Genomic DNA, 27,935 nt, shown 5'->3' on the forward strand with positions numbered 1-27,935 from the left:
CAAATCTGATATAGCCTCATCTGCCTCATCCATGCTGACTTTTGGGAGTGTTCAACATGTTCCCTCTCTTGTTTGGCATTCAGGCCAGACCCCAATCAACAAATGAAAACTTTCAGTCAGGCAAACAGTAACTACAACCTTTTCTACCAGTCTCCCAAATATCTTCCTGTGATTTTTCAGCCCCCAGGGAATGCTGATATTAAAATAATCCTCCCTGTTACTTTTTGCTTGTAAACATTCAATCTGTCCATTTTCTTCCTTGTTTTTCCAAGTAAAATTCAAGCCCCATAATAAAGACAATTCTTACTGATCTATAGGTACTTTAAGTGGGCCAGCAGGGACTGGAGAATACTATTAACTACCAATATCCAATGACATATCTTATTTGGATAAACTGTGATGCCCTCCATGTACTGAAACAAACTTGAAATCTGAAACATTGCAGATTGGATCGACTATTAAAACAATGAGAGGAGTAATCAAGACCAGTACATAATAATAATAACAATAACAACAACAACAACAACAACAACAATAATAATAATAACAACAACAACAACAATAATAATAATAATAATAATAATAATAATGAGAATATTCTGCAAAATATTTCCCAAAAGATATTAGAATCATTGAAAAATTTAGGATGTAATCACACATTGCTACAAGCTTCAAGAAAATGAGACTTAAAACAGTAGAATAAAGCCGATTAAAGTCTCCACTGAGAGACTGCAGTGGACAAGAAGACACTTATTAAATATTAGAACGCCTGCATGAGGAAACACCTTGTACATGTCCCTGTTATGGAAAACCACCAGTAACCTCATTAAACATCTAAGAGAATCAACTTTGAGAGTTAAATCCACAGGAAATCCAGGTTATTTAATTCCAACACATGAAAACAATTAAAAACTGCAAGATGTCAGAACCTGTGATTTGAATCTCATACAAAAGGCATTACTTTTGGAATAAATCTCAAATGCTGCTCAAAAAAGAGGAAATTTATATGACCAGAAAATTATTCTCTGACTTTTGGCAGAGGCTTGGGTTTGTATGATACAATTTATTCATTTTTTTCCTTTCAACTGTTCTCTGAAAACTGTTTTCCCATTAATAAGAACATTTTTTTGCATGAAGATCTTCAATATTAAGTATGGCCACACATATTTGTGTAATTACAAACTTATTTCAGTATTTTATCTTCTATTATTGGAACCTTATGATTATACTTTAAAAGGGTGGTGAGGCCCTGGCACAGGCTGCCCAGAGAAGCTGTGGATGCCCCATCCCTGGAGGTGCTCAAGGCCAGGCTGGATGGGGCTTTGGGCAACCTGGTGTGGTGGGAGGTGTCCCTGCCCATGGCAGGGCCATTGGGATTAGATGGTCTTTAAGGTCCATTTCAACCTAAACCATACTGTGATGTTATGATACTACGATCTTCCCAGGCACAGTGGTGAGGCTCACTGGTCTGTAGTTCCCTGGGTCCTCCTTTCTACCCTTTTTAAAACTGGCGTGATGTTTTCCTTTTTCCAGTCACCGGGGACTTCACCTGACTGCCAGGGCTTTTCAGACATGATGGAGAGAGGCTTGTAACTCCATCAACCAGTTCCCTCGGGACCCTGGGATGCACGGTTTTGGGCCCCATAGACTTGCACCTGTTCAGTTCCATCAGGTGGTCTCAAACCTGCTCTTCGCTTACAGTGGTGGGAGAGACTGCTGCCTGAGCCCCTGCCCAGAGGTTCAGGGACTTGAGAGCTGTGGGAAGCCTGACTGGCAGTGGAGGCTGCAGCAAAGAACCTGCTGAGTACCTCAGCCTTCTCCATGTCTGTCGTTACCAGTTCACCCTTCTTGTTTGGGAACACTCTCCTTGGCTTTTCTTTTCTGAGCAATGTACATATAGAGTCATTTGTTTTTATTCTTTGCCAAGCTCAGTTCCATTTGTGCCTTGACTGTCCTGATCCCATCCCTGCATGTGCAGACAGCATCCCTGTGCTCTTCCCAGGCCCCGTGTCCCTGCTTCCGCTGCCTGTGCATTTCTCTCTTACGCTGTAGTTTGCCCAGCAGTGCTGTCCCTTGCTGAGCCGTGCCATTTTCCTGCCTTCCGTGCTTGATTTCTTAGACACGGGGCTGGACAGCTGTTGTGCTCTAAGAAAAGTGTCCTTCAAGATCTGATCAGTTCCCTGATTCAGAGAACTGAAAAGAGGCTCTTCTAAAGGTGAGGGTCGTGACTCTGCTGTTTGCCAGGCTCATATTCCATAAGATCACGACCAGAAACCTTGCAGCCCGTCCCTGGGTGGGCTCGAACCACCAACCTTTCGGTTAACAGCCGAACGCGCTAACCCATTGCGCCACAGAGACACAGAGATTTGGAGCCTTTGATTCTTAATTTAATTCCATGCTGTTGTTCTTACTCTTAGGTGATGTAACAGGATCATTTGTTTTTCATTATGTAATCAAAAGGAGGTCTGTATCTAATACATGTGTATCACCTTTGTTTAGGTGGTAAACGGACATTCAGCTTAGCCAAGGTAGCATCAATGCTGACTCTTGCACAGCAACCAAAAACTGCAACGACCTTAACTAAGTGAAACCTTCCAGGACTCTATGGCACACAGTTATTACAGTTCACCCATTTGGATGTAGCTGTGCAGACCAGAATTCACCTTACTAATAATACGTAACAGCCAGAGCTACCTAGGCCCCCTCCACGGAAAATGGAGAGGCCAGGACATGATTCGTCACCTCCTCAAGAATGTATTTTAGATCTGGTAAAACCTCCTGTATCTCTGTAAAAAGGAGGTTAGGTGACTGGTGTTGATGCAGTCAAATCACATTCCTATACTTTGGTAATAACAAAGTTCATTCTGATGCATGATTAAATATTGAGGGCTAGCACCTGACAGAGACACACCAAGTATCTTCCACTAAATCGTTTGATAATATGTCACTAACCCACTGATATTTACTTAGCCATTTTCTTGCAGTCATTGAAATTATCCAAGAGAAAGTGTATTTGAATTCAAGGAGACTACAAACCTGTAAAAGGAGTTCTGTATACACAGTTTTTCACTACTTATTAATGCAAGTAAGCTAGATTCACATCCAAAGAAGTTATAATTCATTTTGATAACAGTTCCTCAGACAGAAGTTTAGTATCACACTGTCATGCCAAAAAGAAGTGTTCAGCAGAAGCAAGGAATCCATTCTTTACTGAATTTAACTTTCAGTATGTGATAGATAAATGGAGAAAAACTTCAAACTACAGACATCAGATATGTACTTCTGCAAATCAGATTTATATATGTATAAAAATATCTGTGTGTACTCCTAAGATACTGTACAGAATTTTAAAAGTACTAAAAGTTAGCTTCTTAATATTACACAAGTGCAAGTTTATACTTTGCAACTTAATACCACCTCTAAGTGTTAAAACAAACATACTTAAATTAACAGAATCTAAAACTATAACTATATAAAAATTAAAACTTAAATTTAGGTCCTAAAAAGGATTATATAAGCAGCAACGTGATTCTTAATTGAGGACAGAAAAAGCCTGATATGTTGCACAGAAAATGAGACTGGAGCGAAGTTCAAAATATCCATAGATTAAGCAAAGACCAAACCAAAAACAATTTGATCATTAATATGCTAACATTTTAATATGGAATAAAAAGAAATCTAAAAATATGTTACTTACCTTAGAGATCTGAAAGAATGTGGACTTCTGAATAAACTACAATCAGACCCTTCCCAAGAGAGAATTGTCTAACTTTTCCACTACTTGCAAATCTGGAGTGGAAGATATTTTAGGCCTGGCCAAATATCACTGGAAGAAAATTTGCTCACATGTTTGGCTGTGTTTTACATTCCATCCTGTTGCTCTGGCATACAGACACAGCTAATTTTAATCTGTGACATAAGCAGCCAATTCTACTGCTAAAATGGTTGTGTGCTGACTCTAGAAATGAACTGTCCCACTATAAGATAGAACCAATCCATAATGCATACTAAAACGGCACAACCTGTTTTATCAAAAAATCCAACTGCTTTATTAAAATCTAAGAATATGCAGCACTTCACAGAATTTGAATGTAAATACTATTAGCATAGCTGTTAAGAGCACAAAATAAAAAAGAGAAACAAAAGGACTTCTGTTTTCTTTTCTGAATCCATGTGTAATATCCAACTAAATTTTAAGTCATTTTTTGATAAATACTATTTTTAATACTAATGCTATTCTAACCATTATTCTACTGGCTGGTATATAAAGTTCCTTTCAAAAATCAAATACATAGATTATAACATAGTTATAATAGTACATATGAATTTTATATAACAATTACATTAACAGTTATTAACCTTCCCCAAAAGTTAAGCTACTCTTGGTATTTAAGAAAGATGTATATAAATACCAAGAGCCTTATAAAACAAACAAACAAAAAGAAGTTTCATATATGAGATGTTTTAAGATGATCTTTTAGAAATTATGAGACACCTTTCTTACGTGTCATTTAAGCTTTGAGTTTTCAAATGCAGAAAACAAGAATTTCAGCCCTGCACTGATAACATTAAACTGACTATACAAACACTGAACCACAGACTTTCTGTTCAACCTATGATACTTTAGAATCTATGCTGGTAACTGTCAGCAGTTTTAAACCCATTAAAACATACATTTGTAAGATTTACTGAATAAAAGTCCAGTAGACGTGTGCTATGTGAGGCATTGTAATCATCATCCATATGTCTGGACAATTTTATTTCTCAAAGCAGAATGTTTCCTTTTTTCTAGCACTGCACTCACACTGTTATCATGCTCTAAAAGATGAAGCTCCTATCAGACATTCAACAGCTGCAGATCATAAATTTAGGACTGACACAAATCCAACTGATCACAGGCTTACAAGATACTTTTTTTCTTTTATGAATTCTGTGGCCTTTAATCCTTTATCAGATTGTTTATATACACAAATGAAGTAGTTCTTTTTCTATACAAATGAATTAATTCACTGGTATCTGACAAAAAAGAAAAATAGTTGTCATAATGAAATATTTATAAACATCTTTAAAATAGCTTTTATATTTAAAGTCATGGATTTATGAAAAATGGGATGAAAACATTTGGGTATTGTGTTAACACAAAAGCCTCTCTTTAATTGAAAATTGTATGAAAAAAGTATGAGAGGAAGAAGCCTATAAATGTTGGATGCTTTTGAAAGATTCAAGACAGGCATTGTTTAGGTGATCGGGCATTCAAATCCAGCAATTTCTTGCAAAACTGTTTGTCCATTCTTGGAGATAAGCAGAGGACCACGTAAAAGTGGACAGAAGACCAAAACAAAAGCAAGATTTTAACTGCACTTTAATAGGTTTCCTTTTGGCATATCTGTAATTAACTGATTTCTCAATTTATGTATATATATCCTAACATAGTGCCCAGCTATAGAAAGAGATTAGATTACATGCCACTGTAGCTGTTTATGGACAGAACTTCTGTGCTATTTTCCCTGTCTGATTACTCCTCTTGGTCTATATTCTGATGTTTTTTGTCTGTTCTTCTACCTATCAAATATCTGCAAAGTAGAAATTCTAAAAATGAAAAGAACAAATAAATACCTCAGTTAGTATCTTCTGAAGTTCTCATGAAGCACGATTGGAGCAAGAGCAACTGTCAGTGAATTCTGTATCATCTGAAGGCAGCTGTCTTCCTATTCAAATGAAAAGAAAGAAAAAGGAAAATTTTTCATGGATATGGGGAAAAGAACAGGGTATATTCTCAACTGTCCTCCTGAGTACTTTAACTGACCGCATCTTACAAGTGATAGACCAAAATTCATGGAACACAAACAAAAAAAACCACTGGACACATAGCTCCTGTTTGGACTGAAAACAGGATCATCAGCATTATTTATAGTGAATGGGAAATAAATCTTAGTCTAAAATCTATGTGAAAAATAATAAAAAGATTTCTCTTGCAATGTTAATATTCCTTCTACTATTAGAGTGCGTTAGTGTAGTGAGCAATGACTTAAGTCATGGGCCTCATTGCATCTGTATGCCAACTTAGGTCTTCCTTGGAGTCAAGTAATTGTCCCAGTCCAAGAAACTTGATGTCCTGTTTCTCACCAAAAGCTTCCAACCTCCTTTTCGTTTGGATTTTGAAAGTCAGTGACTGGCAACTTAGTCTTGGAAAAGTAACTAACCAAACATATTTATCTTCCACATTGACAGGACTCCTCATACCAATACTTGCCCAACTAGAGCAAGAATCAGATACAGGATTTAGAGGCTGAGTTTCAAGTAGTAGGTAATTATAAACTCCTGTAATTCCAGATTTATAATACAAACATAATTATTTATTAATTTCAAGAAGTACACAAAAACTTACACCATGAGAAAACAATGAAAAAAGATACATAGATTGTGGTTTGAATATTCTAACATCAAAATATGTCACTTCTTTATATAAATGGTTTACAGTTTTAACCAAAATTTTGTGTATACCTACAAAATTTCAAAAACTGCTCATCCCTCAAAGTAAAAGACAACAAAGTGGTGGGGAAGACAAAGACCACCATGTATCAGTTTAACTAATTCATCCAACTAAAAGAGACATAAAAGTCCTTTGGTCCTATTTGTATCAACTTCTCTAAAAGCTGGTCAGTGTCAGTAACACTCCCTCTTCAGAAGAAAACAAGATACCCTAACCCTCTTGTATTCCCAAAATTACATTGCAAGAGATATCCTTCTCCATACTTAAAAATGAATCTAACTGAGAACAGAAGTCCTCTACTGCTGAACAACTGTGATCATATGGAAAAGAGCAAGTATAGCTAAAATTGGATGTGTAAGGGTCTACAACAGCAGATAAAACCAAGTTTTGCTGTATAGAATATTAAATAATCCCTTGATAAGAGTTCAGAAAGGTCAAATAATAAAATGATAGCAACTTATGTTAATGATAAAATGGCAGATACTTTGGAAAAATAAAATTCATATCAAATATTACACCTATTGGAGTTATCAAATGAAAAAATAAAAACAAAACAAAACAAACAAACAAAAAAACCCCACAAACCAAACCAAACAAAAAAACCCTCTACAACTAAATATCTATTAGAAACACTGAATGCAAAACACAACTGAATTATCAAAGAATTAAACTGGGGGATAATTTTATTAACAAATGTTCAAAAGATATAAAAGGTAGTTAGTCGCTAGTCATCTCTGGACTGCTGAGAACTGAGGGAAAAATGTTCATATCTTTTTAATTCTTCTTGTTGTGCACGTTAGTCACTTGTGAGCTTGAGTAATGATGCAATAGAAACATCACGTTTTCAAAAGAGTTTTTTTTTTTTTTTTTTTTTTTTTTACTTCTCCTGACTTTCCACTGCTTTTAGAAGGTATAATATGGTATGAAACAAGAAATGATGGAAACAAATTTTTCTAGTGTTCTTCTCCAAAGCATTTTGATTTAGATGTCTTTGCTATGCTTTTTTAAAAATTTATAAGGGATAGGAGAGCAGGCCATTTTGAGATAGACTGAGACCTTGCTCCTTCCTAAGAATAGGGCTAAAGTGAGTATCTCATTAAGGGATGTCATCTTCTAAACCTGAGCAAAACAGTGAGCCAAACAAGGACTTAATCTTAAACATATAAATAGAAAGAAGTGTTTAAAAGATAATGTTGCACCTATTTGAGCTATAAAAATGTGATCATTTTAAATAGTTACTTACACAAGGTGGAAAATATTCCAAAAGCAACATTTTGGAATATAAACACAATAAAACTTAAGAGCAGAAAGTGATAGGAACCCAAATACACAAGGCTTTAAAACACACCTGCCCAGACTGTTTCATTATGCCAACACATACAAGGAGGTTCAAAACAGCTTTGAAACCCCGAATAGTTAAGTTTTAATAGCGTATGAACAAGTATACTTCTAATATAGAAAAATATCAAAATGACTACGCAAGACAAGATAAAAATAAAAGGACTTATTTATAAGTATCCAACTGCCCAGCGTGTCAGTGCACAGCAGGCCCTTGTGTTTGGTTTCAACTAAATTTTTCCATATGTGAACATGAACAGCTGGCTGTGGGTCTGTTCCCAATCATCTTATCAGTGTTTCAATCTCTGCATCAGCTGTTATCTCCCAACTCCTTGCTTCCACACCTCTATCAAGCAGATTCAAACTGTAACAGAGGGCTAGTTTTGTTGTTTGTTGGTAGTTTTTATGGATTTTTTTGAGTTTTATTAATTTTTATCTTCTGCTTGGATTGTATCTTTACATATTTTTGTTAAATAAGTCCTTTATTTCTGCAAGTTTAACTCTCCATGAGCCTTTAAAGAGGCTAAGTAGTGAGGCAGCAAGTTAAAAACTGCACGTGTACGTTGTGCTCACTGCTGTACTCTGCAAAAATAAGCCTGACAGGTGAACTAGAATAGATGTAAGATGAGACTTCTTTTTTAAAAAAAAAAATTTAAGGAGCAAACATTTAAGCTCAGTATTATAGACTCTTTTCAAGAAGCAAGTTGAGAAGCGAAAGACTCATTTGCAGTCTGCAGTTTTTATGCTGACTGGAAGACATGGAGAGATGTTGCTGCAGTAGTATCCTGAAGGCAGAAGATGTTGCCAAACTTAATACTGCAGAGAGAGAATAAAAAAAAAGCTTGAATGTCCAAGCAGATTTAGAATGATTTTGTCCTATTTTACAATTTGGAGAATGCTTTTATTGTACCAGGTATGAAATTCAACTAATGTTGGCTTGTGGAAGTTAATTGTTAGCTTTTTCTCAGGAAGAAAACCAGAAATGTATACTTTGATTTATACGGAACTCTATGCAATTCTACACAGGACAATGGACTAAAGCCCACTTTAATGGGTTCATACTTTTGTGCATTGGAATTTTTATTTTGGTGCATGATTTACTATGCTAATTCAGCTCCACCTGCAGACAGTCTGAGACATGTAGAAAAGTGTATTTACAGTTATATTCTGCACATGTATGTCAAATAACTTCCACAACAGTCAACAGTACCGGAAATCATCATAGAAAGAACCATATTTTATGTTCTTTGGTCTGAACTTTTCCTTTTACATCACTTGTCCTTTACTAAAAAGTAAAGCAAAAGCCTCAAACCCACTAAACTTCCAGAGCAGGATATTCTAATCCTCTGCCTTGGGATATCTGAACTCTGAAGAATTCAAGTCAAATGCACGGCTGTCATCTGACTGCATCAAACAGAAAGCTGACTGACTACATCTCAGGGGTCGGTACTGGGACTAGCACAATTTAACGTCTTTGGCAGTGACATGGACAATGGGTTGGAGTGCTCCCTCAGCAAGTTTGCCCATGACACCAAGCCGGGTGGTGCGGTCGACATGCTGGAGGCAAGGAATGCCATCCAGAGGGACCTTGGAAGAAGGACATGGACTTGTTGGAACGAGTCCAGAGGAGGCCCACGAGGATGATCAGAGGGCTGGAGCACCTCTGCTGTGTGCTTGCTGAGGGGGAGGGAGCTGGGGTTGTTCAGCCTGGAGAAGAGAATGCTCCAGGGAGACCTCATTGCTATTCCTTTTATCTCCATTCTTTTTTCTTGTTTCTTTTCCTACTTACAGATACACCAGATGTATAGCTGACTTTCTATTTTAAAAAGACCCCCACTTCCCTTTATCATCAAACTTTATGTTATTTGTCAAGAATATTTAATACTTCACTATACATAAGGATGTATTACGATTAAATAATTACATCTATTATAATTTATGTATTATAACAATTTTATATTAATACATACTACCTTCATAATTAAATATATTTAATACTAACATAGTAAGAGAGCTACATCTGATCTGCATTTGAAATAAAAACGTGACAGAAAGCCTAGTTTAAATCCTGTGCTTCAGTGCCCGGTTCTTTAGTTTGAATAGTTTTCCAGTCAAGAAAAGTACCAGCATGCATATTCCCCAAAAGAAAAGTAGAAGCATGGGGGAGGAGGGGTGGGGTGGGTTTGGGAGTTCAAGCACATAAAAGAAAAATGTTTCCTGTTTCAAAAGATTTAGAATAAGCCAAGTGGAGACATGAAAATTACAGTGCTCTGGCCAGGACACTAACAGGAACCATGGTTGCAGAGCTCATTCCCTAACAGACTGAATGCCAGGGAAGTTTTAGTGGATTACAATTTTATATTTGGAGCAAGCAAGTATTGAATTATTTCCATAGGAGGAACCTGCACAAGTTTTATTTTCCTAAAACTGTAGTCGTTAATAACAGTAAGAAAAAGATAAACAACTAGTTAAAGATTTCTAAGAAAAGGTGTAGTGCTAATGTAGTGCTTCTTTGTTAAGCCACTGGAAAATGTGACTGTGGATGGTAATAAGTCAGATCAGCATGTATGCTCAAAGAAAAAAAAAAAAGAGAACGAGTAAGACTTTGTCTAGCGGGTATAAATTATATGAAAACATTCTTAATAATTTGTTGAGTCCTAAAGAGAACTTCTTCATTTTGTTTCACAGTCAGCTTTCAAATTCTCAGAAGTACTTCTAAAAACATGAATTGAAATTTAAAAGCTAACAAAAGAAAACAGGAAAAGAAAAATGAACTAAACTTTAGTAGGAATTAACCCAAATGTCTGTCTTAGCTAGTAAGTAAAATATGGTCATTTACCTAACTAAATCTGGGTGCAAGAGAAATGGGGATGTTTGTATAAACCAATGAGTGAGCACAGTAAGTATATACTGAATCTGTATCCTACATTTTATTTAGGAATAATTGAGAAAAAAAAATATTTTTTTTTCATTTTACATGACTGCCTGTGTTCAAATATTCCAATAAATGTTCAGTTAAAAACAGCAATAATGAAGATTCCAGATGGATAAGAAATTTGCACGTTTACATCATCTATTTCTAAACATTTTATATTTACACATATAAAACAGAACTTAAAAGTGTATCTGCTTAAATATTCCCCTTACAGTGAAATCCTCAAAATAAAGCAGAAGTTTTTAAATCTCAATTACATTACAAAATATAATTTTATTATTATTATTATTATTTAGTAGAGTACCTAAAATCAGCAAGATGAGGCTTAATATAAACCAAAGAAAGTTTATAAATAAGTAATTTCCTACCCATTTCTCTTTGCTCAAAGAGAATCCTTGCTTTCAGACCTGATATGTGTCACCTCAATGAGTTTACGAGTTGCAGAAAACTCTGAAGTTTCCTTCAGAATCAAGGAAGATTGTATTTTATCACTCATGAAATCTGACTCACAGCTCCCTGGCCTTTGCAGCAATTTCTCATCTTGCTTGTTCCTCTTGAGCTGCAGGCTCCTAGCCCCTTTGCTGTGTTTCTCTCTGCCTTTTTTACTCATTGATAAACTTGCATTTTCTCAAGTCTTCTTTTCTGGACTATATTTCAACATCCTTAAGCAATGACCAACCTTCTCTGATTCCATGAGGTCTTTCTTAATCGATCACAGTAAGTAAGAAGAACAAAAAAAAACCTAAGTTAGACAGTCTGCCACATTCACCTGTATTTAAAGAAGCATCTTAAGCAGTAGGATGAGATAGTTCAATGAACAAAAGGACACACTTTTCTTCAACAGTTTGCACAATACATGCCACATTATAATTAAGTTAAGTACTCTCTGAAATCAGATGTATTCCCAATGTTACTGAATGAAATCATTTCTCGCAGACTGTAGGAAAAAACTTTTATCCAATACCAATTATTTGTGGGAGTTTTTTTTGGTAACCACAAAAAAAAAAGCCATGTTCTCAAAGCACTTTTTATCCCTTTAAAACTATGCTATAAAAAAAGTGAATGATTAATGATTTTACATTTCACAAATTGTCCTGTTCTAAGGCAGATTACTCTTAATCTTGCACTCAAAATCATACTACACCCTATGACTCACCAAAAGAATGTCAGGAAAAAGATCTTAATGTTTTAAAATTACAAAAACTGGAAGGAGAAAAATGGCAGAATAATAAGCATTTTTAGTGCTATAAAGTAAACCAGCCTAACACACGTACACATTAGCTATTATTTTGGAAACTAGAAGTACACAATGTTTTGTAGCATTTCCGTTTTCATTCTGGATGATCCTTCAAGAATCCAACTCCCTCACTTCTGTGTAACTTCTAAACCTTACCAGTTCAAAATCATAACGTTAGGTACCATATGGGTAGCATCAACTCACAGAAAAGTGAAAGAAAGAACTCTTCACCTTGAAGGCCTGGGCAATCTTTGGTAAACAAAATGCAGGTATGTTTGAAAGTGTAATTTAAGCGATGACTTCCTGAGATCAATCTGCCGATATTCAGTACTGAACCACAGTTCAGAATGCCAGATTGATGTACTTACTCTAGAATCTCTCAATCAAGATGATTGTCCTCATCAGGCATACAATGGAAGCTCAGCATTTAGCTGAGATGCTCAGGAATTTTTACCCTCCTGAGGTTCTACGAAGACACAGAGAAGGCCAATGGAAAAGAAGCAGTAAAAAGGAAAAACAACTTTTCTCACCAACCACTGTAATAAGATAGCAATTTGTGCTCTGACCTGTGGAAAAAATTTAAACAGCCTTTAAAGAGCAAGAACAGAACTGTAGAGCAAACTATTTTTAAGGATCTGCTTTGAAGATCTGAACTTGTAAAGAAGTAGAGCCTTAGTGCCAAAAGTCAAGTCACAGCTCTTGAACCATCAAATATTTTTTGAGCTACCATTCACTATAAGACTGTAAAAATAACAATATTAATGTTAACAATATACCCCAGCAATCTGTTGGCCCTACCGAGATTTTAACTTTGCCAAAATGCAAGCAGAAAAATTAGGCACATGAGAAATTTATTTAATTAGGAACTTGCCATCTGGCATAAGCAAGTAAATTATAAGCGTAGCCCTTTTAATATAGAAGAAGTTATAATCAGCTGGGGAATAGACCATAAGCTATTTCTTGTTTGATTGAAATGCCTAAGTTAGGTGTGGGGATACTGCAATTATCAAGTATTTTGAAGCATTATCCATGAGGCCAAGCTGTGGGTAACCACAACAAGCAGAGTAACTGTTGTAAAACTGTTGACTTAAAATCGATGGATATAAACCAGGAGTTTTGGCAGCCTTTAGGAATCTGACACGATACTTTTTAAAGTACAGTCAGAACATACTAGGAAAATAAATAGTTCAATTAGTTTAAGCAAGAAATAAAAGCATGCATAACTTTCTTTTGGAGTGCTATCCGGAGCAATGCTTATTATAATTAGGCATCTCATTCTGACAGGCTATTTTGAAAAAAAACAAGAGCCACATACAGAAACAGTTAACAAAATGCAGTAGGCTTCACTCAGCTACTCTCGTGCTGACCAGGCGACTACTGGTTTGATTTTAATAATAAACACCATCAACAAATGACAAAGTTTCTTCTTCTGTGAACTTGTGACCTGTAATAGTTTGAAATCAATAGTCAAAGAAACTGAAATTACGATTAACATTTTTTTCCCTATTATTTAATCAAAACATTTTACTTTACATTTTTACTCCTCACTCTTCAGTAGCTTTACATCAGCTGAAGCAAGAACAGCTGTGTTCTACTTCATACGATCAACTCATTTACTGTCTGGACAGCTGTAGTAGTACCTAAGCAGGCTGCTCCACTTTCAGCTGGGCAGTCTAGCACACAGTCCATCAGCTCTTAGACAACTATTGCAGGACCAAACCTAAAGCCAAGTCACAGACCAGGCCCTCCAGCAGGAAACAATGCCCAGAAACTCAATGACCCTTTCCCAAGATACAGGTGTCTGACAGCCTCTGGCCCACTATTTATTTATTTATTTATTTTAATATTTCAAAGCAGATAAGCACCAAAATCAGTGTAAAAGTGTATTGTCCCAATCAGCTACTGTATAAATAAAATGGACCCTTTTATTCACAATATAATTACCTGCAGTACACAGTTTAACCATGACTTACGGTCCTCTGTACGGTTTCTAGCATCTTCTACATAAGTATTCTTGATGTTTCCTGGAATATTGATTGGAAGAGGCCTTAAAGGATGACCAGTAATGTATGAGTAGTGAGTTCCAAGCCTTTCAGATTTTCAGAATGGGCACATACCTTTGGGGCTCTTTTTCTTTAATTATGGTTGTTCAATTTATAATTGACCAATTTTACCTGCCTCTGAGGATCCTTAAAATTTGATTCTGGGCTTCTTGGCAAAAACATCAAGAGCTGACCAATTAATTTTTATATTCTTAAACAAGTTTGAGTAGATGCTTAATATTCTTCTTTTTTCTTATTAATTGGTCAATGTGCTTGGATTTTAAGCTTTCCCTAAAATTTGTGGATATATTGATTCACTAACAATAGCTAGTAGTTTTTATTTCTTACACAATTTAATACTCCTTGTCTGCCTTACATATAGTAGCCCCAAAAGAAAAAGACAAAACAAACAAAACAAACAAAAAGACAAAACAAACAACCAAAAAAACATGTATGAAGCTGCATTTTAAAAACAGACATAAAATCTAACACATCCCTGAGTGACTACATAAACCCCCAGATTTGCCCACAGGTCTCTACTGGTTGCCATAGGATGGAGGAAACAAAAAGGATGGTTTTTTTAGGTTACTGAAGTAGTTCAAGCAGAAAATATCTGGTCACTATATTCAGATTTTCTCTGGAAGATGGTATAGGGAGAGAAGCACTATTTTAGATACTTGTATTCTCCTTAAATTTTTAACATTGAATCAAGGAGGGACTGCTACTTTATCACCTAGGGCTTGAAGAGAAATTTCCTCCTGCGGTATTGACTTTCATGATGAGGTGCCTGAATGTGGTTACTGAAGATTCACATAGCCATGCTCGTCCTGCAGCCACATGGATGGCCAAGAGACTGCAAAAAGGTGAAGACAATGACACATCTCTATGTTACATACTCAGAAACTGTATGGAAGCAGTGGAATGAAAATGTGTTTGGACTATTGCTGGGGAAAAATGCTGGGAAAATGATAGGGAAGGAAGGTAGTAACGATGCTTCACATGAAGACTGCACACTGAGAAATCAGGACAAGAGCAGATGGCAAACTTCCAAAGGGAAGCTTTACCATATTGAGATCAGCCACAAGAGACAGACCTTGAACAAAGGAGGAAGAGTATTCTAAGACAACTGTTTTAATAACCAATCTGGCATATAGCTCTTCTGCTCTTGATGCTTAAGATGTAGGTTACAGGATAAAGGACAGTGGCCTCTAAGACTAGTAAGACTATCTATGTGAGCAACAAATCTGTACACAATGAATGTTTTCCAATAACACGCTCCCCAACATGATACAGAAAACCAGTACACCCATTAAATCATACAATGTAAACTCTAAAGGAGAGGCCAAAAGACAAATAAGTATTCAGGAGATTTTTCTGTATTTAGTTGTATCTTTATGCTTAAGAAGGATTTTATATCCCACATATTAAAAGGATTTTGCATCCCTCCCTTGTCTTTCATTGCAAGAGAATAGTTTTAATACACATCTCATTGCCAGTCAGTGGCAATGGTAGTCCTAGACTACAGAGGGATCAATGTCAAAAAAATGTCAATGTGTAAGGATAAACTTTAATTTTCATGTAACTGTAGTACATTCAATTATCTGGTCTTGTCTGGCCCATATCAGGCAAGCCAAAAGATACATCAAATATATTAGTATGGTTTCATGGGTTACATTAGTGGTTTTTGTTTATTTTCTACTATTATTTCTAATTGTGGCATATTATTTAAGTACCTTAGGTAGATTTCTTTCTTTTGATGTACTAATCAAAATTTGGAACAATGATTTGCTTATTAACTATACAATCTCAATAGCTAGCTGTTCTCTGCATCTTCTCCTTACACTAGCAAAGATGAACAGGTAATTTTCTCTTGTTAATTATTTTATGGCTTGACAAAAAATGTGGAGGAAATATGTCAACCTAATTAATCTTTAATTATAGTATTGGTGTATAACAAAAAATCAATATAATTAACAGAAGACATTTTGGCTATATACATTTTTAAGTCGCTTATTAGGAAATAAATATGAAAAGCAAACACAGATTTATAATCCCATTTCATAATCCCATGCTTAGTAAACAGTAAAATTAATACAGTTGTATTTATCTATGAAAAATATGATAGCTACCTTAAACCTTTTTTTTTTCAAAAACTTTTATTGGAAGTACCACATGAAATTAACTGATTGTTCAGTGTAAACCCAGGGAATAGATCCAGCAGAGGGCAAAGGACCCAATTAGCAAGATGAGCTAAAAAATTGCAAGACAAACAGATGGACACATATGGCAGCTAGCAGTGTGTCAATTTCTTATGAACTAAAGTTAAGAAAAAAGCAAGTTATACTTATGTTGCATTCCCAGAAGATAACTAAGCATAAATAACATTGAAACATTTTTTTTCTTTAGTGAAATGGTAATTTTCATGGTTATGGTATATAGACCAATACAGTGAAGGTTCTGTTTCAATTCCTCAAGGCCAATAATCATTTTAAACTCTGAGTTACATATTGAATGTATTTGGTCCAGAAGAAGCACTACTGATAACTCACTATCACTGCAAGATGCTTCTCTGTATTCAGCAGATTGCAAAACAGCATCAGTAACAACGCTGTATATTAACAAATCTCATACCTCATTCCCAAATCAATTACAGTCACTAGAGTTCTTGCTCTCACCTGCTGTAGTAAGGATCCAAAAAGGACACTTGTGAAAATACATTCAATTCCCCAAATTAGCGTCTTCCTGAATGTGAATAGCGTAGACTTTCTGGGAACTTGTTTCCCATCGATTTCAGAAGTTTGGGGTAAGGCCCATCTCAGTTACCACGGGAAGGGGTGAGATGGCTTTGGAGACAATCTATAGCATACCAAATTGTATGTTTACTTACTATATTGAAACTAACACTCAGTCCTAAGAGAAAACACAGAGAATAAATTTAAGGCAGAATGTTTGCAGTCATTAGAAAATCATGACTTATACAAAACTGCTAAGATAACTCGCTTTAATAACTCATTAGAGTTACCACAAATAACTCTAATAACAAAATCTTAAAGTGTAATTTTGTTAGTGAAATTACCAAAAGTCTATCTGTTCCATTTGTGTTAGTCTGGGTTCATAATCAGAAGCAATAACCTTTTGTATAAACTATGTAAAAATCTAAATGTTTGGCTTAAGACACTGAATAATTAATTAAAAGAGAATGGATATTTTATAAGGAAGGAAACATAGGAAGCTACTGAAAATTTACACTAAAAAAATCTCCAAAATAAAAGCGTTACAAGCTAGCATGCTTTGAAATATTTCAAAGCAGTGAAAGTTGAAAATTTTCATAAACTACTCAAACCACAGCAATGCAGAGAATTTGGCTGCTATAGACCATTTGCTGAATGTCTTCCATTTTCTTTATAGAACTTACGAAATCAAGATGAAAGCAGAAAAGGATTTTATGACTGAAGTAGTCACAGAATCACAATGAGAGCTCTAAAGCAACAGGAAGGGCTGAAACAGAGAGAGCTGTGTGTATGCCGTGTGCTCCACCTGGAAAGATGAACTGCAGTTAACCTATAAAGTAGAAGCAGGTAACAATAGAGGTCTCAGCCAAGTTTAGGGCAAAAAATGAAGTCCTACTGTACCACATCAATCAATCCTTCTGCCAGACTTCTTTCATTGCCTTAAGAGCAATGACAGAGACATTATTGATCCATGAAATAAACTGTATCATACCAGGGCCCAATATAGCTACAATATGACATTATTTTTTTTTTAAACAACCAGAAAAGAAGCAGTCTACTCAAAAAGATACTTTAGTTCCTATAAAAACTTTTTTTCAATGGTGAGTCCACTGAAGTTTCCTAAATTGTAAATAGCCCATTGTCTTCCACTGTCTATAAATAAAATTTTACTTTCCCTCTTAAAATCTGTTTTGATGAGTAGCTATTGAACTTCATTTGAGATAAAATTTGCTCACATCGTATTAACTTTTCAACTGCTTCAACTAGTTTATAAATAGGCACAAAATTTAGCGTTAAACCAAAATATTGTTATTGACCATGCATATATCACTAAAGTAGATGAATTTAAAGCTTTTTACCATACAGCTTAATTCAAGAGGCAAAAATAAATTCTCTTTTCATCAAACCCTCGTCTGTGAAACTCTAGTTCAGTGTTACATACATGAATTCTCCTATCAGCAGTCTTAAGCACAGCACATTTTAGATAGGCAAAGAAACAAAGCTTATCACCAAATGTTTTTTTTTTAAATGTTATTTTTTTTTTACCCTCACCCAATATCTTCCCTGGCTTCTCAGCTGAAACGGCAGTCATATTCCTGACCCCTTCTGTATCCTGATGTTCTTTGTTAGTTGTATTTCTGAATGATTGTAGCTTTCACAAAACCAAGGGGAAAAAAATATCCTTACCAGTAATGGTGTTCTTCTCTGGGATAATTCACAAATGCATTTTAACAAAAGGTGTATTTATCCTAGTCACAAAAGACTGAAGTCCCTTGTGATGTCCACTGCAGGAACACTCTAACCTCTGACTCACTAACATTGCATGAGACAGAACGTACCCACTACCTTTTCTGTATCACTGCCATCTTCAATCAATTCCTTTCAGGTGCAGAGACTTATGTGGAAAAGACTGATAAAAAAAGGAAAGTGGGAGACCAATGTATGAACAGAGTACAAAAGATTTTCTTTGAGGGGCTCACATACGTCCTCTAACAACGGATGACGGTATGCACTACCCAACCATCAATTAAGCAGTGGTGGTTTGAAAAGTTCCCTTACAAGAGTGATTGTAGATGTTGGGAATGACACAGTGGTTGATACGTGCCTGCACAGCAAGATGTCTGAGGATAGATGTAAAGAATATGGCTACTGGGGTCACTCAAGTACTGGTAAAATGGTGGCATCGTAACAGGTCCAAACACAGCTACATACATGTTAGAACGAACTGCTATGCTGGAACAGCAGAACCTGCTTCCCACAGTGGAAACGGGCAGCTAGGACACTTTCTTCAAGGCTTACACATGCAAAGGTGAAGTAAGAACAGCTTTTCGATGTTGAGTAACGATACAGAGCTAGCTCTGGAAGCATGAGGCCAAGAACACCAGGAGGTGAATCTCCTAGATTGGTTTAATGGAATTTTGATCCAACCTCCGGACAGCACCAGGGAAATAAATATACAGAGGGACACTCTGTCATCCAAAAGGACATGCTCTACATTTCTGTAACCTGGATTTCATTGGCCAATCTACTGTCTCATCAATGAGCATCAGAAGGTCCTTCTCAAATTATTCAGTTGATCCTAATTGTTACTCCTTTCAAAACATGTTATCATCAGACTTTCAAACCCTTGAACAACCTTTTTTCTGGGTCATTTCTGTGACAGTACAAGTTATGTGTGTTATGCAAGACCTGTGTTATGCACTGCAAAAAATTTAGCATATATTCCTACTCCCTGTTTTTTGCATTTTAGCCATCTGTTTATCCTTTCAGGTACCCTTCTACTTGTGCCACGGCTGCTTTGTTTCTTAAACTTCTGCTTAGGGAATCTCTTGAAAGCTTTTTGGAAATCTAAGAAACCTGTAATCGATGAGATCATTTTTATTGATGTAATTTTCTATGTGCAGGGAAACATGATGCTCATATATCTGGAATGAAAATTGAATTGTTCAAAAAGCCAATCTAAAGTTTGAAAGCAAAAACATCTGGACAGATTTTAAGTCAATAGTGTACAATAATTTGCTTTATCAGGTTCTTTTCATGGCTGCTTTGCCTTTATGATACATACTTCAGAATCTAAGAATTTGATTTATCTCATTTCTTTAAGGATTTTTAACTTCTAAGTGTACAACAACAAAAACCTATGTTAAAAAGGTGTATCGAAAACTTCTAAGATGCATCAAAGAACTGAAATTGCACATGACAATGCTGAAGACTGACAGAATGTAACAAAGCTTTTATTTTAGCATCCAATTTTCTGAGAATTAAAGAACAAGTATCGATGTGGTAGCAGTATTGAAATGAAAGTTGAAAACTGTCAACTTTTGATAAGAAGATTATTTTTAAAGATCAAAAAAATAGTCAAACGTCCCTAAGTCAAAGGAGAGCAAATTAACAGCTTAAATGTTCACAGCTACATAAATTAGTTACACACTAAAATACACAGAGAGAATCTTTGTGTTAGACTTAATTGTATTGAGTCAGCTTACTGTTTACAGAAATGCAAAGAGGCTATAATATTAATCAAAATTGCATAGAATTTGGATTGTATGAAATAGCTTCTACTGTCAGTGTAAAGAAACATGCTGGTTTAGTCAGGTAGAGTTAATTTACATATTTCATGAGCCAGTGGAAGAAATTCTGAAACCTACTGTGGCAACCTATGCAAAGCACAGGTCAATCTTTTAGCAAGCAGCCTTGTGGATGATCTCCATGGCTTCAGACTCTTAAGATAAAGGACTATAGCTATCCAAACATCTAATTATGTAACATAACTTTGTTTCAATGGAAAACAAATGAAAGACAAAAAAAAAAAAAGCTTTATCAGGCTTCTAGGTAAATCTATTAGGAATGAGAGTACTCTCATAATTGTTTAGAAGTCCTGATATATGAAAGTGGAAGAAAATGAAAAAGCTCTATTTCTGGATGTAAAACAGTGACTAAACAAACATTCCTGAAAAGAGACTTATGTTTTTACCAAGGAAATAAGTGGTATATAAAACTGTAGGTTCCTACTTATGTTGACTATACCATATAAGGAATCTTTCTTATCTTTCAGTGTATATTTTTTCTCCTGATGCTTTTCACCTACTGTTCAGAAATTTCTTGTACTTACGATGAAGGAAAGATTACTCACTGTACATTTCTTTTAAATGGGATGCCTTACACTCACACTGTGTGCATACTTTCTTTGTGTTAGTGTCTGCACACTGATGCGGGTGTTGAAAGCATTACACCTGGATGCCTTTTGCATCTGCAGAAATATGTGTCACCTTACCTTCTGCCATAAAATGCAAGAATAAAATGGCGGTGATTATCACAGGATTCCACATTCCTTTGAAGCCTAGGTCTTGTAATAGGATGAGTCCTCCAGAATAGGTAAAGGAAGGCTAGTGAATGTGCACGTAAACAATACATACACATAGAGGAACTTTCTATACTTCTTTATCCTAGGTACTTTCCAGATGAACATCCACAGTATGAGCAAGGTCAGGGAGCTCTGCCATAGTAAGTGGAAGTTGATTTTAAAACTCTCTGAGGAAATCTGTTCTGCCAAACAAATGCAGCTTGCCTATGCAGCAACAAACTAGTTAATAAAAATCTGAATGGCATTAATGCTACCTACCTTACAAATACTTCAGATTAGTATATATATGTATATGTATATGTATATGTATATAGTTCTGATGATGTGATTTGAACACCAGTGGAAAACACTCAGATTTAACCTGACAGAATCACTTCAGAAGTTTTGAGCTACCTTTCAACAATTTGGACAGTCCGAACAGACATGCTGGTGCCTTTTTGATTTACTGGTTACAGAAACTGCTACGGAAAATCACTGAAATGGTCAAATAATCCCATCCTTTTTTTTTTTTTCCTTTTTTTTTTTTTTTTTTTTTTTGTAAAAGTCAGACACCTACTGGGTTTTACCAAACAAAAAACAAAAACAACAACAACGAGAACATACATACAGAGAAAAACAAACAAACAAACAAAAAAACATAAATTAGTATCCTTATTCCAATTCCATCCTGGAATTCCAATGCAGCTTTGGAACTTTGAAAATGTCCTGAGAAAACCCTGGGAAAACTACTGAATACAAAGGATGACACATAAGAAAGCTTACATACCTCTAACTAACTCTGACACAGATGATAACTGTAACTAAAACAAAGGCCTGTGGTATCTACAAATTGTAAAAGTTCTAATTGGGGTATAATTAATATTAGTTACCTTGAACCCAAATGAGTACTAAAAATACTGCAAACAGAAGTGTAAAGTAAGTGTACTGCAAAAAGTGTATTAAAACACTGTAATCATAATCACTGTGCAACTATTCTGTAATACTGGGAGGACACAGCCAGACACAATGCATAAATATTTTATATAAATACGTGAACAAACCACCAATGGGACAAAAGATGTGTGTAGATGCATCATGCGGTAGACCTCTAAGTAACAACAAACTGCTAAATAACAAAATAGGCACAAGATATGAGCAGGAGAGAGGACTGCAAATAGGCAGAACACCCTGTTCAAATACACACAAAGGATGGCTGACAAGACAAAAGAAAATCAGTTAAACAATATCAAGAGTAGGCTCCCCCCTTTTCTGGGAAGAGAGGCAAAGAGGATAAAAACATGAAGAGGAAAGACAGAGAAAAGGACAAACCTGCATCAGTTCTGTCTTCTCTCATCAAAGAGCTCTCAAATCTGATCATCTTGATCTCAATGACTAAATCCAAAGACCTAAGTCATCAGAGGTTAATTGTATGGCATCATCTCCGTGATTGTATATACTCACAGCTAACCTGAAATATGATTGTTAAAGACTCATATTTTCATATATATATGTAGTGATAGTGATGTATTAATTAGTGATGTAATTAATTAGCACAAATTGTGCTGTTAATGAATTCAGCAGTCTTCTTTTAAAAAAACCAGCTTGATTTGTCAGTCTGCTAAATATTCCCTCTTGTTACAGCAATCTATGTCCTGAATTTATATATTTGTGTACTTGTATCTACATGTATGTATACCTGTGATAATATACACACAAACACACATTCAGCTATAGCAATAAGGGCATATTCTCAAAGGTATACAAAATTAGTAAGTATGAATCTTAAGTATTCTTACTAAGTTCCAGTTGGACATGGGATTCCTGATAGCTGGAAAAATTTAAGCAATTGTTTATGCAACTCTAACTATAGTGTCACTCTATTTCACTCTTTTCCTGGTTTACACAGCTGTCATAGCTCATGAAGGAGGTCCTGAATGCATGGGATTGCAAAAGTAAGGATTATAGAATACCAAACTTGATTTGCCATTCATCACAATTCCAGGAGGCATGTGTTCAGGGTGAATAAAGCTCAGGTTTTGCAAAACCTGACATCTTCAACTTCAAAATATGGCGGAGAAAGAGCAGAGAAAAATGAAGCAGCACAGAAAGGGAATCAACAGCCTATTTTTTTCTCGTAGATTGTGGCAGTCTCTCTCTTAATAAAAGAACTTTGTTAAGTGGACAGAGATTAAGCTACCATTGTGGAGTACCCAAAGATCTATACCAATAAAATGTTTGCATACAAATAGTTGGTCAAGGTGGGTTGATGATAAGCAGGTATACTGGGTTTGGTTGGGATAGAGTTAATTTCTTCATAGCACCTTTGCATGGTGCTATGTTTTGGATTTGTGACCAAAACAGTGTTGATAACATAGCAATGTGTTAGCTATTGCTGAACAGCATCAAGGCCTTCTCTTAGTTGACCCCAACTAATCAAAGGAATATTCCATACCATATGACATTATGCTCAGCAATAAAATCTCAGGGTAAGGAGAACGGCAGGGAAGAATATTCACAGTGATAAGAGTTGTCTTCACAAGCAACTGCTACAAATGACAAAGCCCTGCTTTCCTGGAAACGGTTAAACATCCACCTCCTAACAGGAATTAGTGAATTAATTCCTTATTTTGCTTTGCTTGCTTGTGCAGCTCTTATTTTACCTATTAAACCATCTTCATTTCAACCCACGAGTTTTCGCACTTCCATGCTTTCAGTTCTCTTCACCATCACATTGCCTGGGAGGTAGCAGGGGAGACAGAATGGCTCTGTGCTGCTTAGCTGCCTACCAGGGTTAATCCATAACAGGGAGAAAAACAGCAACTCCTGGATGTGATGGTCACTCTGGACTACTAGAAAGACATGATTTTCATAACAGGAGCAGTACGCCTCAGTCCTACATACAATCTGCCTTTCCAAATGAAAGGAATGGAAGGACGAGGGAAAGGCATATAAGCCAGCTGAAAGCCAACCACACAACCTCAAGAAACATCTACCTGCATTTCTATGTTTTGGTAACTTTTCCAGAATCAGTTTCCCCTCTGGGCACAATCTCCAGGCCCAGGGACTGATAATATCATACAGTTGGCACAACTGGCACTTCAGGATAGGGTGAAGGAATTTTCTGTTTTAGCAAAGAGGAATGTCACCCTACCGTTGTACTCAAGGCCCCAGTCCTTTTTTCCAGAAGACAAATAAAACACCTGAACTTCTTCATTTATTTCAGGTGGTCTACAAAGATATAAATGGCTGTTTTACCAGTGGTTTTCAGGCAGCAGGCACTAAACTATCCTTCCCTTCTCTTTTCTTCCTTCACAAGCAGTTTCAGGAAATAAAAAAAAACAAAAAAAAAAAAAACAGTAAAATTGACTTCTGTCATCATTCTCAGGATCATAGGTTGTCACTTAGCCACCATCTGCCATGCAGTCCCAGTCAAAGTGTTGAAGCGTTGTCAGAGTTATTTGTTATACATGTGAACTGCACTGGAATGACTCCTGCCTAGACATCCACACAGAGAACTTCAGCTTTTGTTCTTCACTATGGGTCCTTGAGGGTGCCAAGCCTAAGAATCAGAGGCCAGGTATTCAGGACTGAAACATTTCATATTTTTGTCTCCACTGACATTTCTGATGTTTCAGACCATGACTCAGGAATACACAATCCCTATATATAGTCCATCTAGATACTCGGCAAATCACTGTGGACTGACTTACAATTTAACTTCCAGGGGATGGTAGAAAAGTTACTGACTGAAGGAAGATTCTTTGACCAAACTTCAGGCCCAGGGCAAGAAGGAAGGAAAGGCTGGGCCTCACTTCCTTTGCTGTTTTCATAGGGACTTCCTGTAGTAAGAAGGTAGTGAAAACATGCCATGGTACAGTATTATTTCACGGCAATGAGTAGGCACATGAAATACAGATAATGATTCCGCACAGCACACATGCTAAGAATTTACACAGGTTGAAGAAGGAAGGTGGACAAATTCCTGGAAAATAAATCCATCTAAAACTGTCACATACAAAAGCATGCCATCTACCTTTGCAAATTCTTGAAACATGCATTGCTAGAGTGCAGGGTAATATCCTGAGGGATATCACTAAAAGCTCGATGTTTACTGTCCTTGTATTCTTTCCTACACATTTGGTGTGAGTGACTGTTAAGAAACAGACAAGATGAAGCTGGATCATTTCCAAAGTTTATCATAAATACAGCACTGGAGATATTTTATTAGCATCCCACACACCTTTCATGTAAAAGTGAGCAAAGGCATAATTCATTTCTACCTGCAAGAGGTCTAGACTGAGCTGTTGTCCCTGTATTGGTCTCACCAATTAGCTGCCAGCTCGGGAGCAGGGCATGCACAGCACCCATCACAACATAGATTAATGTTCTGAGGCTGATCAGGGTGTCTTGGGAATAGCAAAGAATGCTATTCTGTCCATGTTGGAAGGAATCCAGGCCATTAAAAGAAGACCCATGCATGCAATGCACATTCACCTGATAAAAACCAGTCAGGGAATCCACAAGTCTTCCTTGCCAGTCCACAAACCTTGTAAAGAGCTATATACTGCAGATGCCACGGTTATATGCATTATGTGGCAACAGTCATGTAAAGTGAACCCAAGCTACTGCCCCAATGCAGATGGTAAGTCCCCCTGAACATATATCCCTATAAGCTTGGTTGTTTAAAATATGGTTGTTTAAAATATGATTTGTGGATATACTCTCTACAGCTGACTACGACAAGACTCACATTTAACTTGCTTAGGTCAAAGTCACTTCTCAGGTATGAGCTGGGGGTTGGCACACTCCAAAGAAAAGTACAACATGATCACAGATGCCAAATCACAATAGTTCTGTTACCTCACGATGCTGCAACACTTAAGTCAAGATTACCCTAAATAAACTCTCTAGGATCAGAGCTTCACCAGTGGTGACAGTAACAGCAACATCACATCTGGGCAATTACTGCAAACCAATGGCTTGCACAGATGCTGTCACGAAGCATTTGAGAGGTAAACAGGTCAAGAACAAAGAGGCCTAAATTGTGGAAGTCCCAAGGGCTCTGAAGCAGTTGCTACACCGTGGTACACTCCCACTTATATGCAACTTAATTCTCCAAAGTCTCAGGCTTGAAAAAAAACAACAACAACAAAAAAAAAACAAACAAAAAATAAACAAACAAACAAAAAAAACAGATACAAGCCAGTCTTAACTAGTCATCAGGTCTAGTAAATGGACATTTCTCTCTGAAGTCTTTTTCTGATTATATTACAGTGTCAGGTTCCCTGTTGCTTACTCTGTTATACCCACATATTTTTCTTCTTTGCTGCACAAGGACACGATGTGAACAGACTGCCTTGAGAGTGAACCTGTCTAATACTACTCCACAGTCTGGCTGTTCAGGATTTCTCTTGGAAGAGTAAGTTGTAGGCTCCAATAGCTAGTAAGCATCTGAATTTGGTCTTCCACTTCCCTGTCCATTTCTCTTAGCCTACGATCAAAAAGGTAGATAACTCATCAAAACACCCTTTTTCAAGTTATGGTATGAAATAAAATTCAGTAGTCTCCAGTGTAAAATAACTCCTTGGTTTCTGTTCTGGAGAAAGATTTTGGTCTTTTAAGACTTATACCCACTGCATAACAAATTGCTATCTTACAGCAACCATATGTGTACTATATACCAAGTCATAAGTTATTGTAAAGATTCATTGGACTATGCACAGGTCATATTTAGCCCAGTGAAACACATTCCAAAATATTCCCCGGCATACTCTTGAAAAGAAATACCTTGTTAGTCATTGTGAAAAGGCAAGACAGTATTTGTTGGTGGTTTTTATTTTAATTATTGTTTATTTTTATTTTATAAGTCTGTATACAAGAAGTTCAGTGTTACAAACTGCATTTCCTTTCTTTCAATCTAATAACATTTGTCTTTGTTTAGCTTGCAGGAGATAAATCACAATTCTTTGCAGTATTCATATTTATTTCAAGAACTTTAAAAAGTATGTCATAAATACAATCTAACTTGCCAGTGTGCCAAACCCTGTAAATATGAAGAAATTTATATTCTTTTGGCTGTGACCTATAATTCTTCATGATGACAGCTTGGACATGTAATGTATTTGCAAAGATCACTTATCCCTCCCTCAGAAGGGCAACTTAACCTGTCCTTGACATTTGTTAATAATTATTACTATGTCCATGATTGCCTGATTACATATCCTGTACCAGATATTTCTCATAGTAGTTTAAACAGGTGTGGTATATTTCAAGAATATTAATATTCCAAACACCTAATATTTACAAATATTTAAGATCTGTCATAAGACTGACTTTCACTGATAAGCAACAGATTTTTTTCTTTTACCTATGCAATGTGAGATAGCTGCTTTTTATAGGTTCTTGAAAAGGGTGATACTCATGCATTGCTAATGAGCAAGAATTCACTTGATGCTTAGCCTTCTCTCAGCTACTCTCTCTTCCAGAGAGCCTTCACTGTCAGGCCACTGTCTGAACCGATTGTATCAGCAATAGTTTCACAATCCACTTCTGGTGCTTTTTTCTCAAGACCACAGGATGGTTGAGGTTGTAAGGGACCTCTGGACGTCGCCTGGTCGAAAACAGATCCTTGGGACAACAGTCAAGGAACAAGCACTTACTGATACCTGCAGTGCACTTCCAGTGGGCCGATATTCAAAGAGCACACTTGCTGTCACGCGGTGGCATGTGGCCTCTCCATTGGCACGAGATTGCATAAGCACTTAGAAAAAAGATAGTGGCTGGAACTAGATGGCCATCACAGAATAATCCACAGCC

At 36.3% G+C, this 27,935-nt stretch overlaps 1 protein-coding gene and 1 non-coding gene across 5 annotated transcripts in view; both read right to left on the reverse strand.

Moving 5' to 3' along the window:
• Positions 1 to 27,935, reverse strand: part of SGCG (sarcoglycan gamma) — a 137,757-nt gene that overhangs the window by 91,254 nt on the left and 18,568 nt on the right. For 2 of the 4 annotated variants that reach the window (XM_048072756.2, XM_048072755.2), the window contains exon 2: positions 5,617 to 5,708. The gene's annotated coding sequence lies outside the window, so the exon portion shown is untranslated. Of the gene's footprint in view, positions 1 to 3,697; positions 3,842 to 5,616; positions 5,709 to 27,935 lie in introns of those variants that run through there. The other 2 variants (XM_048072757.2, XM_013188231.3) reach the window with 2 other exon arrangements.
• On the reverse strand, positions 2,285 to 2,358 carry TRNAN-GUU (transfer RNA asparagine (anticodon GUU)). The gene has a single exon. It is a non-coding gene; the product is annotated as a tRNA-Asn (tRNA).

Source organism: Anser cygnoides, chromosome 1, assembly GCF_040182565.1.
Source record: "Anser cygnoides isolate HZ-2024a breed goose chromosome 1, Taihu_goose_T2T_genome, whole genome shotgun sequence".
Classification (NCBI taxonomy): domain Eukaryota; kingdom Metazoa; phylum Chordata; class Aves; order Anseriformes; family Anatidae; genus Anser; species Anser cygnoides.